Below are 6,000 nucleotides of genomic sequence, written 5' to 3'. Positions count from 1 at the left end.
TTACAAGGCTGCCTCCTCCACACCCACCCAGACTGAGATCCTTGAAAGCAGAGACCATGTCTGATTCATCTCTGTAGATTCAGCACCTTTCTGTAGACCTTGGCAGATATCAGATACTCAATAAATTCTTGTTAAATGAACGAAGAAAGGAACAAACACACCGGGAACAAATTGGCATGTGTTCATGGAATGTCACACCTCAACAATTGTAATGAAAGAAATCCTTTCCATTGAAGCTTTTCTGTCTACTCTCTCACAAGGAACCCCCTTCTCTGGATCCCAGTAGAAACAGTAGTTTATGATAGATCTTAAGTAAGTTATTAGAGGAAGCTAGGAGGAAGGTCGGATCCCTCGGGTGTTGACAGACATAGAATTACAGAGCCAGAGAAGGCCTCGGCACTGGTCTCTGACTCTCTAGCCCCTGGTAGCTACATGCACCAGAGCTCTTGAAGTAGTGACTCAGGCCCCAACACCAACTCTCATCCTGGCAGACAGTAACTCCACAGCTGAGACACCCCAGAGAAAAAGGTCTAGGATAAGTTATTACTTTATCATTCAGTTCCAGCTACACTTGGCCTACTTGCTTTTCCTTGAATACACTAAGCATCCTCCTGCCTCAGGACCTTTGCACTTTCTATTCCTTCTGCCTGGAATTCTCTTCTCCAGTGTGTTTACAGGGCCTACTCCCTTACTTTTTTCAGATATAAGAGCACATTTAATCTTATTACAAAAGCCTTCCCTCATCAAAAATGTAAAACCGTAAAACTGGCCCCCATGCCTTGTCACTCCCGACCCTCTACTCTGCTTTAAGGGAGAACCGTGGGAACCAGGGCGCTAGGGACTAGAGAGAGCCAGGACCTAATGTCATCAAGACCCTCTCCTCTCTCCTCTTCGTCTCTTATGTTTATTTGTTCTGCTCGGCTCCATTCTTTTCTTTCTCTACACGAAGAAGCAGTCATGAGTCACATCCTTCAAGCTCATAACTGAAAAGAGAAGGGATCTTTCCCACTCATCCTGGTGAGAATAATCTCAAAGAAATACCCTGATTGGCCTGGTTTGGCTCACATAACAATCCCTAAGCCATTACCACTGCAAAAGGATGTATGTTTTTGTGGGTCGGGTGGGGGTCTTGACCCAGGATTGGCTCTTACAGGGTCTGTTTGGTTTGGTTCATCCCCAACCTGTCACTATGACCAGAGGAAGAAAAGCTCAGGCCTGGGTCATACGCAGACTTGGAGCCAGGAGTGGAGTGAATGCCATCTGAACCATGTGGTTAAGGATGGGCGAGTGGAAAATCAAGGTGTAATTGCTCCGAAGACAGAGGAGACAGATGGACACTGGGCAGACAGGTGTATCAAACATGTGATTATGGCTGCACAGTCCCCAAAGCACTTGCTCTCATCCTTTATTTACTCCACTAAACCTTCACACCAGTTCTGTGCAAACAAACACCCAGGCATTATTACCCCCGAAGTAATATTCAAAACACTGAACAACCAATGATGTGGGCACTGGCCAAGCAGAAGGGATCTGTCTTAGTCATTTGGAGAGAGGGCGGGGGTCTCCGCACTGCCCTGGGGAAGTGGGGACTGATACCATAGACTACGTGACTTAGAAACAACAGGAATTATTTCTCACAGCTCTGGGGGCTGCAAGTCCAAGACCAGGATGCCAGCATGATCAGGTACAGGTGAGAGCCCTCTTCTGGGCTGTGGACTGCTGACTTTTCATTGTATCCTCCCAAGGCAGAAAGAAAGCTAGCTAGCTCTCTGACCTCTTCTTATAAGGACACAAATACCATTCATGAGGGTTCCACCTTCATGACCAATTACCTCCCAAAGCCCTGCCTCCAAATACCATCACACTGGGGGTTAGGATTTCAACATGTTAATTAGGGGGGCTTAGACACAGACATGCAGTCCATAACAGGACCCCAGCTATGCACCACTAGGATGGCCACCCTGGTGAACAGCAGTGAAACAATAGCCTGATTACCCTTATTTTACCCTCATACTGAAAGCAAGAGAGATGTTTAGGTTTGTGCCCAGACACATGGCAAATTGTTGGGAAGAAGTCAAGACCCCTGGAACCAACTCTAGGCCTCTTTCCACTGTCCTAAACCACCCCTCTGTCCTCAGCCATCAGGAGGTGAAATGAGGCAGGATGGAGGGAACCAGAAAAGAGTTGCTATTATGATCCCAGCCACTTGGAGGAAGCCAGCATGCCATAGCACACAGGGAGGGCTGCTTAGTGGGTGCCACAAAAGCCTGGAAAGCAGCGCCTGCCAGACAGCAAGGATGGGGGGAAGCCAATGGGATGGGAGTGTGCAGCCAGGATGGCAGATGCCAGGAGGGCTGCAGCTATTCCGGGACTCAAGCTGTATGTGCTCCTTCACCCAGGCCCTGCCAGCCCCCCTGTCCCCAGGGGAGTGGGGAGACCCCCACCCTCTCTCCAGCTCCTTATAGATGTAGGGTCTGAGACCTGAGACTTCAGAGCCAGGAAACCGAACCAAAGGAAATCAACCCCTCACAAAACAAGCATGATTCAGCATCGCCTCACATCATGGTAAAAGCTTAGTCATTGTCCTTATTAGAACTCTAAATTAACCCAGTCTACTCAGAACTCATCTGATCCAAATGCCCCATGTTGTTAGGAGAAGAAACTGAAGCCCAGGAAGAGAATATGATTTGCCCCACATTTGAAGCAAATTTGAAGAAAAGCTGGCCATTGCCTGATGTCTCAGCTTAGGACTCCTTCACCTGGGTTGCCCGAGATTGGGAGTTCATCCGATTCTCATTCTTGGGGTCATCCTCCTTCCAGTTCATGGGGCCAGTTGAGCTTAACCTTAGTGCTCCCCCATTCCTCCAGTAAGGGCCGCACCATAGCTGCAGGCGTGAATTCCTGCTACATCCCCCTTGCACGTCCTCATGTGCTGTATTGAGGACCACGTGATGCAGACTTGGGTCCCCCTCTCTTCTGGACTCAGAGCCTGAGCCAGCCCACAGCATCTAGCCCCAGATCTTCACAGTGGTGTGGTCCCTCTCAGCTCTCTGAGCGAAAGGCACCACCCGGGCAGAAACACCTTGGCCCCAAACATCTCTCCTGGAAAGAGAAAAACAGAAGAGCAGGTAAGAAAGCAATTCCTACTTTTCTGCTCCTAACAGATCCCCAGGCTTCTTTCCATTGGCTCCACGTTCTCAACCTGGGTGGGCAGCCAAGAGTGTGTCACACAGCTCCGTCATGCCCTCTGTGTACAGATTTGGGGTCAGGGGCACAGGTTCTGGATATACTTAGATATACCAGAGTTAGAATCCAGCTCTGCCATCGACTAGATATGTGGCCTGGGCAGTTTACTTCACCTGCCTGTTTTCTCATCTGAAAAATGAGGCTATGGTGGTATCAACCTTTAAGGGTTGGGAGGTTTTAATGACATAAAGGATTTGGCTCTGTGCCTGAGATAAAGTCAGCCGTCAGTGTTTTTTAGCGGTGGGATGACCTCAATGTCTGCACAACCTGGGTTGATGGGGGACTGTCACTGCAGCCACCACCACTTTCCCTGTTCCTCTCAGCCCATCTCAAGTCCTGCTTCTGCCAGGAGGCTTTCTCTGATTACTCTCATCTCTCCATCAGTTTCTCTTCAAAACCATCCAGCTTACTGATGAATTAAATGTCATGGCTAATTATTCTGGGTTGGTGTTAGTCATGTCTCTTCAGCTAAAACCCTAAATTCCCATCAGGCAAGACCAGTGGTTTTTCTTCTCTCCCTGGCAGTGCAAAGCCCAGGACCAGGCATGTAGGAGTGCTGGAAAAGTTAGCAATTAGGTGAGTAAACAGCTGCTTGGTTGCTTTCATGGGAATGGAGTACAGCCATCTATATGAGTTCATCTCTTGCTCCTGTGATCTGTAAGGGTTTAACACCCCAGGCACATTCCTGAGGTCCTGGGGCCAGGCCTAGAAATCTGTCAAGCAGGAGATCCAGCATGTCTCATCCATGACCTGAAGAAGGGAACATTAACATCACATGCATAAAGCACTCAGTAGCTTATGAAATGCTCTTAGCAACTCACTGAGTGAAGAAGTGCCTTTTTCCATTTCTACAGAGGGGTACCAAGGCTCCGAGGGGTTGGGAGACCAACCCTCCCTCATACTACTGATATGGAGCAGTCCAGGGATTTTGGCCCAGTTCTGCTGGCCCTAGATCTTGAACTTTGACCTCTCTACCATCTGCCACATGGAGAAGTCACACAGCATCACGTCTACTTGACCACAAGTGGACTCCACGATCCCTTCCCCTTAACCAAGCAGGAGCCGCCAATGGCTGCTTTCTTCAGTGTGCGTTTCTCTAAGGCCAGCTCCACTGGTATATTTAAGAAAACCCAACATGGTATGAAAACCACATCCCTGTGACAGGCACTGGGACACTGTTACTGCCCAATCTCTCCCAGTCCCAGGCTTCTCACCTTCTCCAGGAACAGGCCTGGAGGAGAGCCAGGAGAGAGGAGATATGCCTGGAAGGCGATTCCCCCTCACAGCTACTCACCAAAAAAATGAGCCTGTGTTCCACTTTATAGATGTCACCCTGTGTGGTAACCAAGACAGTCATCATCCCCTGCTCACAGAGAGGGAGGTTCAAAAAGTCGGTGTGGGCTTGGGCTTTGGAGAGAATGACCAAGCCAAGTTCTTTCTCTGCCATTTACAAGCTCTGGGACTTCGGGCAGTTACTTAATTTCTTTGCTCCTTAACTCCCCTCTGTGTAGAAGAGGGGGCTATCATACTTCTGTTTCAGGTTATCTCAGGGATTTTAAAAGATAGCATTTGGAAAGCACTGAACACGAAATGAGTGTTTAATGAGTGATGGGCATCAGGTCTTCCACCCACCAGCTACGTTACCTTCAGCAAGTTACCTAATTTATCTGGACATCAGGGTTTTTTAATCTGTAAAACTGTGATTTGAAAAAACAAAAGAAAAGAAAGAAAAGGAAAGGAAGCACCTCCCTCATAAGGCTGCAAGAAGAACAAGGTAAGACCATCCATGTAAAGCTCTTAACCAAGTGCCTGGTACAAAGTAAGCGGTCAATAAATTTCAGTTATGCATTGCCGTACCCTGGGGCAGAGAACTGGAGAGTAACAAAGCTACGACCAAGGTTTCCTGGCTGTCATCCAGCATCCCCTGGGCTGGGGTGAAAATGGTGATGAAAAAGAGAAATCAGCAATGGTGGCTTCACTGACGTGGGCAGAATAAATTTTTCCAAATATGGCAGTTTTTTCTATGCCTGAAACAAGAGATGGATGGTGCCCTTTATCCAGGTGGACAGGTAAGACAGAGCAAGAAGGCATAGGTCACAAAGGTGGGCATGACCTCACTGCAGGTCCAGGGTGTTTCCAGGCAAAACTTGTCTTGGCAAGACTTACCGAGAATCATCCTATAACTAGGTCTTAATTCCCAGAGCCTGGGAAGAGCACCAGCAGCTTTTCCCAATCCCTGCCTATCATGTCTTTTTCCTTCAACACTGCGGCTCTCCTTTTCTAGAGAATCCAGGGCAGGATCTGGGCTCCCTCCCACCAGCCTCTTCCCAGAATTCTAAAGGGTGCCTGGGAGAAGGCATCTACCCTGAGTGAATGGATCAGAGAGAGAATTCAGAGTCAGCAGCTGGTTAATAGGAGCTGCTCCATGGTCTGGCTGTAGCGTCCAGCCTGCTAAGCGCATCTGGATAATATCAGAATCACAAATGGAAGAGATCTTGGAAAGGCTCAGCCCCAGCAGACACTCACAAAGGAAGGAATATGGAGGGAACCAGACAGGCAGGGGTGACACTCTTCAAAGTCAATGAGTTTATATTAACCACGTTTTTTTACGTTTCTCTACACAGCTAGAGAAGAGGGATGGGTAGGCTATCAAGCCAGAACCAAAGGAAATTTCTAACTAGAACATTTTCTATAGGTAATGATCAGAATAGTGCCATCATGTGCTATATCAAATAAGTCGTAAACAACTAGATA

The sequence above is a fragment of the Hyperoodon ampullatus genome (assembly GCF_949752795.1).
Source record: "Hyperoodon ampullatus genome assembly, chromosome: 7".
In the NCBI taxonomy this organism is placed as follows: domain Eukaryota; kingdom Metazoa; phylum Chordata; class Mammalia; order Artiodactyla; family Ziphiidae; genus Hyperoodon; species Hyperoodon ampullatus.
The sequence above is the reverse complement of the archived record's forward strand: the minus strand, read 5'-3'. Positions refer to the sequence as shown.